The following is a 13,177-nucleotide window of genomic DNA, read 5'->3' as shown; positions in this document are numbered from 1 at the left end:
TCCTAAAACCCCTCTCTCTTGATTGGGAGTGAAAGGGTGAGGGAAAGTTTTCTATAAGTTTTTTATGCCCTCAGTCGTGAGGAATTCCAGAGTAATCAACCACCTGCTTTGTAAATCCTGCTCACCTCACTTCGATGTGTTGTTTCTGTTTTCTTAGTGTTTCAACTGAAACTTCTGTTTTAATATCTTGTACACTAGCAAAATGCACTTAGAAATAGGAATCAAAAAAATAATCATTTCCACTCATAATTGTGACCAAATAAGTCACAAAATACTTAAAATAACTTTGATGAGAAAGGTCCAGGACTTCTATGTAGAAAGTTATAGCCCTGGCAGGTTTTGCTCAGTGGTTAGAGAGTCGGCCCGCAGACTGAAGGGTCGTGGGTTCAATTCCTGCCAAGGGCATGGACCTGGGCTGCAGGTTCAGCCTGGTCAGGGAGAGTTCAGGAGGCAACCAATCGATGTGTCTCTCTCACATCAATGTTTCTCTCTCTCTCTCCTTCCACTCTCTCTGAAAAGCAATGGAAAAAATATTCTTAGGTGAGGATTAAAAAAGAAAAGAAAAGAAAATTATAAACCTTTAATGATAATAAAATAATATATGCATGGCTATAAAAATATGCATATTCCTGGATTTGAAGAAAATACTATAAAATATCATTTTTATCAAATGTAGTATATAAATAATGTAACTTCAATAAAACTTCAAAGCTTTGAGCCTGATATGGAACAATATATATTATAGCAATTCATTAATATCCAATAATGTTTTTAATAAAAAAATTTTTGTATATAAAAAAGAAGAAATGTGAGGGGGAACTTGCTTTGCCAGATATCAGAACTCACATTAAAACACTACCATCATTTTCAATGTAGTACTGGCATAGTAAGATATAAAGATAGTACATAGTACATCAGTAGGACAAAGAGAAAGCCTAGCAAAAGATTCTAATATATATGAGAATGCAATTCATGAAAAAATTAGTGTTTTATTCAATTATGAGAGTATATTTTATGTCATAAATAGAGCTGGAACAACTTGTTCTCCAACTGGGAGAAAATAAAGTTGGGCCTCTTTTACATTATACTAAAATAAAATCAAGAATCATTAAATACTAAAATATAAAATATAAATCAGCAAATATCTTAGAAGCAAATCTTGGAAACCATGTACATGATCTAAGTACAAGGGAAAGGTTCTTAACCAAGACAGAAAATTCTAGAGCTATAAAAAATATATACTTGGATAATATAAGAAATAAACTTTAGAGTTGCCAAAGATGTTACATCTAAAGTCATTTGGTAAACTATAGATTTGGAGAAATTGTTTTCAATGTGACAAAAAAAAGATTAATATAATATTCAAAGAGCTTTTAAGAATTATCAAAATAATGACGGCATCAAAAGAAAAATGAATAAAGGATATTAACAGATATTTCGCCGAAGAGTATGCAGATAGCCGGTAAGCAAAAGGTGCTCAAGCTCACTACTAATCAGGGAAATGTAATTAAAGTAAAATCTAGACAAATTACTCTCATCAGACGGTCAAAAACTAGAAAGACCAATGACACCAATTACAGGAGGGAATGTGAGAAAACTGCTACACAAATGTTTTTAACAGAAGAAATATGAATTGTTAGAGGATTTTGGAAATGGCTCTGGTAGAAGAATCTGAGGCCAAGCTGGTCCTTCACATTCACCTTCCCTCCTAAGGAAAGTGCCACTTCTGAATCTTCATTTCCCAATGGCTACGAACAACCCTGACCCCTGATATGGTCTCAGGGCTTAAGGGTGACTCTCCAACCTATTGATGACATCCTAGTAATGGCAGAAATCTGACCTCTTGTCCCGATTACTTGCTCCACTCTTTCAAGCACTTCAGTTGATGAACTTAGTATAAACCATCATGGTTTTCTGCACAATATTACGTCTAATCAACAGACTTACTTTACAGAGAAAGAGATAAGGCCACACCAGATACTAGTCTTATTATGAAACTCATAATCCAAAAGCTGTTGGCCCTGTAGGATGGCGCAATGGTCTTTGACAGCACCACCTGTGTACCTTCAGGGTCAGAATGCTATCCAGCAGGATGCCCTGTGTGCTGGGAAACGAGAACTGGTTCTCAGTGCTGTATCTCCCACAGCCGAATTACACAGATTCAGAAACAAGGGGGCAGGAGGGTGGTCTCCCTCGTGTTTACCCCTGCAGACCCACTCACAACTTTTCTCCTCTCCATGACTGAGCTCTGCCTCAGAGTCTTTGGCACCTAAAAGAGAAAAGCTCTTACCCAGCAACGTCCCATTGAGTTGGAACTACAACTGCCACCTTCCATTTCAGGCTTTTCATGTAACTACACAAACAGGTACAAAAGTTGTTGAAAGCATTGCTCAGGGTGACAGATGACAATTCACACATTCGTTCAATAAATACATACAGAGAGACGGCTATGTTCTGGACACTGTTCCAAGTGCTTGGGGCCCAGCAGGAAACAAAAATGACAAAATCCTGCCTTCAGGAACCTTTCCTCCCAGTGTGGGGTGAGACAGTGTAGTGAACTGTTAGAAGATAGTGAACGCTAGGGCACCATACTGTTCCCTGGGAGGGCTCGATCCCAGTGGGGGGCGTGCAGGAGGCAGCGGATCAATGACTCTCTCATCACCGATGTTTCTCTCTCTCCCTCTCCCTTCCTCTCTGAAATCAATAAAAACATTAATAAAAAAAAAAAAAAAAAAAGATAGTGAATGCCATGGGAAAACAAAACAGACAAGTAGAGAATAAAAAAGTGAGGTGGGGGAATCAGGATGGGTTATAAGATTTAAGGATTTTTTTTCATGGTGGGACAACACACTCAGATAGATGAAAGGAAGAACTTTTGGTTACTTACGGCTCCAAATGAAAGAAGGTTGCTACCCAGGGCCACCCAGGGACGGAGCACCAGGAAGCCAAGCTATAAAGGGCTGGATGCTTATAAAGTGTGGCAAGAGGAGTGGGGTTAGTTAGGTTTCAAGGATTCCCTGTGGATTGGCTAATTTGAATGTTTTCATGTGCTCCAGGGCATAGCATCTGTCCCTGTCGTCTGGTACCTGGCCCCATGGAATTAGGGCCATGTGTAGTGGTCTGGAGCCCAACAGAGGACGTGTCTGGAGATACAGATTTAGCTGCTCAAGAAAGGAACTAAGTTCCTGTAACCAGGGCCTCAAAACTGGGTCGAGACTGCATTTTTTAAATTATATCACACAGAGGAAAGGTGCAATTAAATATGGTGGGCCAGGTAGGTCTCAGTGAGAAGGGGCGGTTAGAGCAAACACTGAAGGTGGGAGAATTAGCTGGAAGGTGAAGAAGTGTTCTGGCAGAACTCAGGTAATTCTCTAGGTCAAAGAAAGTGTGAATGTGGGTGAGAAAAAATAATTACATCTCTTCACGCCTCCAACAGAAATTTAAGAAACTCTTAATTATGAATGCCAGCAGCAAACCGCAGCAGTATTGGCAGCCCCTGTGACTCTGTCACCAAGAGAAATCAGATCCAGTTATGCACATTACAATTATTATATGCCACCTTAAAATATTTTTGTGTTCCCCACTATTTGAAATTGCTCTACTTAGTGTACCTGCTGCTAGATCTCTTTACCTAAATGCATTATGAAAGAAGCATTTCACTTTATTGTAAACTTGTTATATTTCATTAGCTATATTTTTTAAAAGTTGGTTTATTTGATAATGCTATGTATTTTAACTTAATTGAGAAACATTGTTCTGAAGAGAGTTTCCATTGACTCCATTAGATGGTTAAATGGGCTCAGGATGCAGGTGTGTACACGCATACGCAGGCACACCCACATACACAAAAGGTAAGAAGTCTGCTCTGGGGCACTGCCTCACACATCTAGTGTTAAAACCTCATGAAGGTCTGGCCGGCGTGGCTCAGTGGTTGAGCAGTGACCCATGAACCAGGAGGTCACGGTTTCATTCCCGGTCAGGGCCCATGCCCAGGTTGCAGGCTTGATCCCCAGTAGGGGGCGTGCAAGAGGCAGCCGATCAATGACTCATTATTGATGTTTCTATCTCTCTCCCTCTCCCTTCCTCTCTCTGAAATCAATAAAAACATATTTTAAAATAATACATTTTTTTAAAAACCTATCTGTTGGTAAATTCAGTGGTATATATTGAGTACCAATTAAGTTATTATGGAAGATAGAATAAAATTTATGAAATAAATTTGTGAGGGGCACAAGCTTTAATAATATAAAACATCTGCCCATGTTTTATATTATTTTAATCAGCCAATGTCATGAATATCCCGGCCATCATTAGGGAAAAAACAGGCTTGGAATCAAATGAGCCCGGATTTAAATCCTGACTGTCATTTCTTAGCTCCGTGATAACCTCTTTGAGCCTCAGTTTCTTCCTCTATAAGACAGGAATATAAGAATAAGAATGTCTCATTTGGGTGCTATAAGAAATACAATAATTCTGATATTGTACCTAACAACTGGAACACAGTAGGTACTATAATTGTTACTGTTTTTATTACTTTGGAGCATATAAAGGTACATTTATAAATGCATGGCTTATAAAATAATAGATTAAAAAGCTGAAAAATATTTCCACTGAACTCGAATGATGACCCTCTCCAACCTTGATATTTCTTTATTTCTTAACTAGAAATCCACTGGCAAGAAGAAGCCCATGCGTTAGGACTGAGGGAAGTGTTCCAAACACACCAGTCCTGGAATATTCCTCGTGTGTAGTATCTGTGTATTTTATCACAGTAAACTACAAAGCATATTTAATCCAGTATGAACTGCACAGTTTATGTAATGTGAATGATAGAAATACAGGGTGCAAGATACCATTCCTAAGTTTTTACCATAAGCTGTAATGTAGATATTACAATGTGACTCATGTTTTGGGGACTTTCTGTCTGTCTTTTGTTTTGTTTTGTTTTTTGACATTGATCTGGTTTACATTTAAAGCAGTACTTTGAGGAGCCAGAAGATGGCACTGATCTCTAAGAATTATGCATCTAAAGAGAGTGTGCTACTTCACATTCTGATCATTTGCCATTTCTTTCGAGGGTGGAAAAAATGATACTCTGCTTTTTGTATTTTAATGTAAAATTCTGTTTGTTCTTAACTTTCCTCTGACAGATGAAGTGAGAATGGCAGGAATTACACCTTTACATAGAACCTTTGAATGACTTAGTGTCAGCAGGCATTGGCAATCAACCAATGATATTTATTTCATGTTTTTATCCATGGCTGAAATAAATAATGTACTTCCATTTGAATAGAGAACTTAATTTTATCCATGTGTTGAGTGTTATGCTGGTTAAGAAAGCATAGCTAAATCTATGTTTTCTGTACAAGCCACCGTCACCTATTACTCTTAGTAACATCTCAGAAAAGACTCATTTCTATTTCTTTAAATGAAAATCGCATTTGTAGGTTACCGCTGTTTTATTTGTAAATGATGATGCTGAACGGTGTGGAAGCATACCCTACAAGAAGCTTCTTCCAAAGCAGAAATAGAAATAATGATCATGTATGTGGTTTTATAACCTAATTGCATTCGTGCAAGATACTGAGCCAAATCTATTGCTATCTCACTAAGTTAAGAACTAAGAGGGAAGAAAGTTGCTTGTACTCAAATCTATGAAAGAAAACTGGAGAGGCAAGCTGCAGTCTTGTATTTTTGCAGATTTATCCATCTGCCTAAGGGTAAAGTCATTTTCCTGATAAAGTTAAATGTATATTTTGAGGCACCATGCTGAACACTATGCTTGCAAAGCTGGCATACTAAAGTCTTCCAGATCAGCAGTTTCCAGGGGAAAATCCATCTACCATCTGCTTGTTTCATTAAAATACATAATAGAGAAGGAAAAACTAAAGTGCATTTCCACTAGCTCAGCGCTCCCTGGTGTCCACTCTGCGGAGGTTATACACAGCAGCCATATAGAAAACACAGTCCAAGTGAAAACCAACCACAGGTTTTGTCTTTTGTATTTGTATAAAAATAGAGTAATGGGCTTCATTTTTTAAAATAGATTTAGACAAGACAATCTATCTTTTTTTAAAAAATATGTCTTTATTGATTTCAGAGAGAGGAAGGGAGAGGGAGGGATAGAAACATCAATGATGAGAGAGTCATTGATCGGCTGTGAGCCAGCAACCCTGGGCATGTGCCCTGACCGGGAATCGAACACCAATCGCCTGGATCCTAGGTTGACACTCAGCTGCTGAGCCACGCCTAGCCGGGCAAGACAATCTATCTTGAAAACGCTATACATTTTCAAGAATTCTTTATAAACTTAGAAACTTTTTTAAAGTCCATATTGTAAAATTTTAAACAAGATTGTGGGGAATCATACAGATATTTTGTCATGTAAAAGCCAAAATTTTCCGACAAAAACTATTAATGGCTCTAAGAAACATACTTAGTGCTTTTAGCCTACAAGTTGCAAAGATATTATTATCAAATATTAAAGAGAAACAATGTTTACAAGATAAAACTGATGAAATTTTAGTATACAACTTAATTTTTTTAAATATATCTTTATTGATTTCAGAGAGGAAAGGAGAGGGAGAGAGAGAGAGAAACATCAATGATGAGAGAGTCATTGATCGGCTGCCTCCTGCTCGCCCCCGACTGGGGATGGAGCCCGCAACCCGGGCATGTGCCCTGACCGGGAATCGAACCCCGATTGCCTGGATCCTAGGTGGATGCTCAACCGCTGAGCCACACCAGCCAGGCTACAACTTAATTTTGAAGAACAACTGATTTTCAGGGTGGGGGTCTCTGTCTTTATTTTCAGTATCTGTATATAACATACTGTCTGAATTTTTACCTACACTAGAAGATTTAAGATTCTAATATCTTTGCAAAAATCCAGAAACATTTTATTATTTAGAAGCAAATGAGTAGAAAAATGCAACCATAAAAAATCAAGCAATGATTAGTACTGAAAATGGTATAGAAATTCTATTTCCCAGTTTCATTCAATAGCTTCAGTTTTTCCCTTAGTCACATATGAACAGGACAGTTAAGGTACTAGAAAAAGAATAATAGAGGAAAAATAAAAAATATATATGTCGCTATCTTTTCAACAGCACGTTAAGCTCTTTATAGGTACCCAAGCAACCGCTTAATGGATATGTATCCTATACCCACTTGATCCAGGCACAGTTGCTCGTCCTGGCTCATGAAGGACAGGCAAGCTCTCTGCCCTGATGGGACCCACAATTTAATTAGGGAGAGAGACGATAAATAACATATAATGTAATTAAACTGCAGTAAGCAAAGCAGATTAAGGAGCTAGAAAATGATGGAGGTAAAGGAGGTTAATAGTTTATAACAGTGACCAGGGAAGACCCCTGTGAAGAGGGGACACTTGGGCAGACTCTTGAAGGAAGTGAGGGGGCAGGGCTTGCATCTTTTGGGGAGACTATGTTTCAAGCATTAGAAACTAAAGGAGCAGAAGCCCTGTGCTGGCAGTATGCTTGGTTTGTTTGAGAAACGCAAAGAAGTTATCATGTTTGGAACAGGGTGAGCAAGAAGAAATGGGTACAAAATAAACTTGGGGAGTAGGGGCTTCAGGCTATGCTAAGGAGTTTTTTTATTATTATTTCAAAATTCAAGGGAAACCACTGGAGGAGTTTTCATGTGCAAGTAATATTTAAAAGACTGCATTGCTGCAATATGGAAAAGATACTGTAAGGGACAAAGGTGGCAAAGGAGACCAGTTAAGAAGCCAATGCTGTAGTCGGAGCTGGAGAGAATAGTGCACTGACCTTTGGTGGCATTAACGGAGGTGGTGAGACGTTAGTGGGATTCGGGGTGTATTTTGAAGATGAGATTAGCAGGGTTTGCCAGTCGACTGGTTGAGGAGGGAGAGAGGGAAAAACAATTTAAGGATGGCTAGTTTTTGCTCTGGACAAAGACAGGGGAGACTGGGGCAGAGATTTGGTTGGGAGAGAAGGGAAGGGGGTGGGTGGGGAAGGGGGGAGGCTTCTGAAGATATGAGAATTAAGAGCTCTGTCCAGTGTGTGCTCAGCTGCAGGCTCCCATTGGACACACAGATATATTCAGGTATCTAGGATGTAGCTGGGTGTATGAATCTGGAGCTCTGGAAAGAAGTCAAGGACAAAGACCACTACTCAGGGTCTCCCTCCTGTGGATGGTCCGTATGGTGAAACAGAGAGTGAAGATAGATGGAGACAAGCAGGAGCGAAGGAGCTGTTTAAAGCATCGAAGGTGAAGACGGAGACCTGACACTGAGTTTAGAGAGATGATGGCCACGGCTGAGCTTAACGCAAGAAGCTTCGGAGGAAAGAGAAGATAACCTGGTGGAAATGAAATCAAGAGCGCAAGAGTGACAGCAGCTGCTCTTTAGAATGAGTTACTGTCCGGACGAACCGAGAGACAAGGAGTGGCTGGCCCCAGGGGAATGTGGAGCTGAGGAAGGCAGTTTTTTTCAGGTGGAGATATTCTAACGTATTTTATTTCAAAGGGAATGATTCTGTAGAGAAGAATAATTCGGTGGCTCCTGGGAAATAAGAAAGAATGGCTGAAGTGAGGCGGTTGGACAAATGGGGGTGGATCCAGCCCCCAAGCCCAGGGAGCCCTGTAACCAGAGGGAAGGCGGGGGTAGGATCTGATCGGGAGGAAAGATTTGAGGGTGGGGGCATTCGGTGGTGGAGGAATGGGCTAGTTCTCTGGTCTTAGAGCACGTCTTTCTCAGTGACATAGCAAGATGCTAATTTGAGAGAGAGAAAGAGAGAGAGAAAGAGAGAGAGAGAGAGAGATGGGTGCCAGATGTTACAGGAGAAAAGAGGAATATAAATTAGTTGCCTTAGAGGCTGGAAAGCGACTTGACTGGGAAAATGCAGAAGGATTGCAGGGCTGGTGCCGGAGGTTTGCCTGCTCGAGGCGTGTGGTTAGCTCAGGTGTGTTCCCTTCAGCTGCAGACTCTTCTCGCTCTTGACAAAGAGCTAGGGGCTCTTACTGTCCTCATTTTACAGATGCAGAAACTACACCAAAAAAGTCAGCTTGCCCGAGCTTGCCTACGAAGTGGGGCAGTCCAGAATGAGGCCTGAGCGGGCCGCCCCGGCGCCTCCCGCCAGTCACTGGGAGCTACAGCAGCTCGCATCTCCCGCCAGCGGGTGCAGGGCCAGCACTGCTTGCAGAGCTGCAGGGAAGGTGTTCAGCTCTTTGAGCGCTTTATGTGTCTTCTTCCCGCATCTCAGTAGCTCATTTTGCTCACTTCTGTACCTAAAACTTCAGTAATTCAGATTAAGAGGACTAACTGCAAAGTATCTTTAAAAGAAAAAGCATAGTCTCTAGGCCCATCCATGCTGTTACAAAAGTTAAGAGTTCTTTCCTTTTTTCAGCCGTGTAGTATTCCATGGTGTAAATGTACCACAGCTTTTTCATCCACTCATCAACCGATGGGTACTCACGCTGTTTCCAGATCTTGGGTATTGGGCAAAGGGGGGGATAATGGAGGACATCTGTAATAATGTCAACAATAAAAATATTTTTTTTAAATGCAATATAAACGTGGTTTTAAAAATATATATATATAGTTACATTTAAAACAACAATGCCTTTTTTCTCTGCCTTTATTGGGAATAAAAATTTTAAAAAGCCTTACTAAATTTTCTAGAAGTTTATACCCTTTTTATGGTAATTTTTGCTAAAATGTGTTCTGTAGGCATAATCTAACATGCTGTGCAAAGATTCTACACTGAGCCTACAACATAGCACTATGTTATAGAAAAGATTATCACATTCTCCCTTCGTCGACGGTTTGTAGAATTTTTAGTGAGCTACATAAGGCTTTCTAACTGCCTAAAATTTTCCCAGACTGTTAGTGATGTTGCTCACTTCATCCATACATTAAATAATAAATGTTTAATTCAAATCCCAGCATCCCCCTTCCTTCCTTCCTTCCTTCCTTCCTTCCTTCCTTCCTTCCTTCCTTCCTTCCTTCCTTCCTTCCTTATGATCCCAATCCATCGCTGCAACTTTGAAAGAACTTAAGGGAAAAAATGCGTAACTCACATATGGAAGCCATGAGACAACCCGAGATTACAAAGGGGAAAAATACATTTAATAGCCCTACAAGAGTTCCATTAAAATCCGTTCAGTCTCCTGATCTGGTGATGACTGTTGTTCCCAGAAGTCTGATATGGAAATGTGTGCAATAGAGTAATCACATCAAGCCAATGTTGCCTGGCCGAAGATCCTAAGGAGGTTCCTTTAAGGGACTGGAAAGAATCATTCGTAAGGTCGAAAGCCCTAGTCCTAGTAATCTGGCCCCCCGTGCTCTCCTGCCTGACCCAGCATGATGAAGGCAGTGTGGGGAGGGCACAGAGTCTCTGAGAAATGGGCTAGACGTTCGTTTTACAGGTTCAAAGATGCCAAAAGACTAAGCCCCTGGAAGTAAGGCACGACCAAGGGTTTAGAGAAAAAACTGACCTGCCAGGTGGCACGGTTCTACCCACAGGGCTATTCCGTAGAAACAGGATGTGTGGTGCCGATGTAATTCTGTCTTCTAGTAGCCACGTTTTTTAAGGTAAAAAGAAACAAAGTTTATTTTAATAATACATTTTATTTACCCCAATATTTAATGCATACGAAATATTATTAATAAGATGTTTCACATGTTTTCCCCCCATACTAAACCCATCTCAGTCAGGCCTGGCCACAGTTCAAGTGCTCCAAGGCCACAGGGGGCAAGTTCAATGGTCGCTGAACAGCTCAGCTTTAGACTAAGAAATGCCCGGCGAGTGACAGATCTGTTCCTGTGGGCATTGTTGTCCCCGAGTTTCAAAATACATTGTACTTCTCTTGACTAGTATAAAATTGTGTCATAAACTTAATTCTGATGGGATGCTAGCGCAGATGAACACTGAGTAAGTATTCAGATAAATATAACACCATTACCTTTTTTATAACAAGTTACCCATAAATTTTCTTACATTTACAGTTCAGTATAACCTCAACTCACTGTCCTATTTCGTAATATCACCAAAGTCCTCATTTTCATGTTGAACAAAGGTTAGGCCTCCAGCTTTCTCTGTCTGATCTGAGCTTCACATTTCATCACGGCTGTGATAGTTTCAAAAGGCAGCTGCGGTCATTGCCCAACCACTCCGAGGTGGTGGAGAAAAGATAAAGCTTGATAATCAGACCCCTGTCTGACCGTCTGGTTCATTTGCTTACACTCTTCCGTTTTACGTTTCACTCTACAATCTGCAAACACTATGCGTTTCCTGAGCAGATGACACGCTGTCTGGGCCTCCCAGCCTTAGAATGTGCTGTTCTTTCTACCTGAAATGATTTTCCCTTTCATCTGTCAGGTGAATTGCTGCTCATCAGTCAAGCCTCAATTTTCAATCCCGTTCTGTTGGATAAATGTATGGACCACACACTAGTTCCTTGAGGGTATGGGCCGTGCTCTGTTGTCTCTGTGTCACCAGCATCAGCACAGGGTCTGGCGAGGAAATTCATACGATATATTTGTTGACATAACCTAAATGTATTATACCTTTAGGTAGACTCGGTTGTAAATTATTAACAGGAAGAAATGTTTTAGCTCATTCTTCTATTTTAGTATTCATTTTTTAAGATTTTTTATTGATTTTTAGAGAGAGAGAAAAAGAGACGGGGAGAGAGAAATATCGAAGTGAGGGTAAACCATAAATTGGCTGCCCCCTGCACGTCCCCTACTGGATGGAGATCGGCCCACAACCCAGGCATGTGCCCTGACAAGGAACTGGACTGTCAACCCTTTGGTGCACGGGACGACCCCCAACCAACTGAGCCATACTGGCCAGGCCTTAGTATTAAATTCAATTGAATTCTATTTTCACTGTTTTTAACACCAATGGTAAAACACTATCAGTGTTTTTATTTTGTTTCAATTGCAATACATTTCATTTCCCTGAACTACTGGAAGTAGAATACCTGATGGGAATAGTCTTATTATCTCTGGAACACAAACCATGAGATAAAAAAAATAAATATAAAAGGTGATAGGTCTCAAAATCCCACATTGGATTTTGATGAGTTTTGAGGGGGAAAAAAAATTATCTTAGACCACGCAACCCAAAGAATAAAATGATCAGATTTTAATTAAATATTAAATATTAAAATGAAGTATCCAACTTCTTCCACACAATTATCCTACTTGAATAGTTATGTGAAACAAACAGAAATAAAAGCCTCTGATAACTCGAATCATTTCTCCCAGGATAGCACAATTATTTGCTATATAAACAGTTATAACCAGACATAACAAGCTCTTTTATTTTAAGTGTTGGATACCAGAATGAGGATATTTCTTAAGGCTTGTAAAAATTCTAGTTTTACAACTTCCCAGGAGAGCCAACATCTCTTGAGAAGAAGTGAGCAATAAAAGGTAATCAAAACAATCTCTTCTTTCCCCTAGCAAGATGTCTCAAACCAATATAAATAGGTCCTAGGAACATCATTTAATCTGAGAATACCGTTCATAACAGACAGGGATGGGGGTCAAGATCCCCCATCCTGTTTCCTGTGGGCCTCTTGGCTTGGGGAAAATAAAAGCCAGTTGGGACTATTTATGAAGGAAACAGCAAGGAAAGGGAAAATTTGGATACAAGATGTGATAGAGGCAGGACAGAAAGAGAGGCTAGTTGGCCAATAGCACCCCTCAATTCAACTCTATTTTGTCCACACTGGCCCCTGAACTTGTTTTTCACCACTTCCTGTTTCTATGAAGTCTCCTTACAGTTTCAGGCCTATTGAAACCCATGCTTTTGTGATCTGACGAGCATCTCAGCACAGAAGGGGTGAACATTTCTTTTAGACAATGATTTCTTACTTCAGGGAAAGTTCTGGCCATTCACAATAAGGTCATGGACACTGATCGAATTCGCTTTCGATTTCTTGGCTTTCCTACCCCTGACCCATGGCTTCAGCTACTATGAAGGGGCAGGATTAGAACCGCACAGTTTGCTCCAGGCTATGGGTTCCTCTCTGAGGTTTGGATGCCAAATCTTGTTTACAAAGCACCTGCATAAATACTTTGTCGCCAGTGACCTTTCCCATTTCTTAAATCGATCTCCAAAACATAAGGTTTTTCTTTTTTAGGTAAATTCTCCATTATGGAGAAAGGGTTTGTGAGTGAGTG

General features: G+C 40.2%; 1 protein-coding gene across 1 annotated transcript in view; it reads left to right on the top strand.

The window, feature by feature from the left end:
* EYS (eyes shut homolog) overlaps positions 1-13,177 on the top strand; it is a gene marked incomplete at both ends in the record, with an annotated part of 1,105,706 nt that overhangs the window by 1,042,989 nt on the left and 49,540 nt on the right.

This window comes from Miniopterus schreibersii, assembly GCF_964146895.1.
Source record: "Miniopterus schreibersii genome assembly, chromosome: 6".
Taxonomy (NCBI): domain Eukaryota; kingdom Metazoa; phylum Chordata; class Mammalia; order Chiroptera; family Miniopteridae; genus Miniopterus; species Miniopterus schreibersii.
The sequence above is the reverse complement of the archived record's forward strand: the minus strand, read 5'-3'. Positions and strand labels throughout refer to the sequence as shown.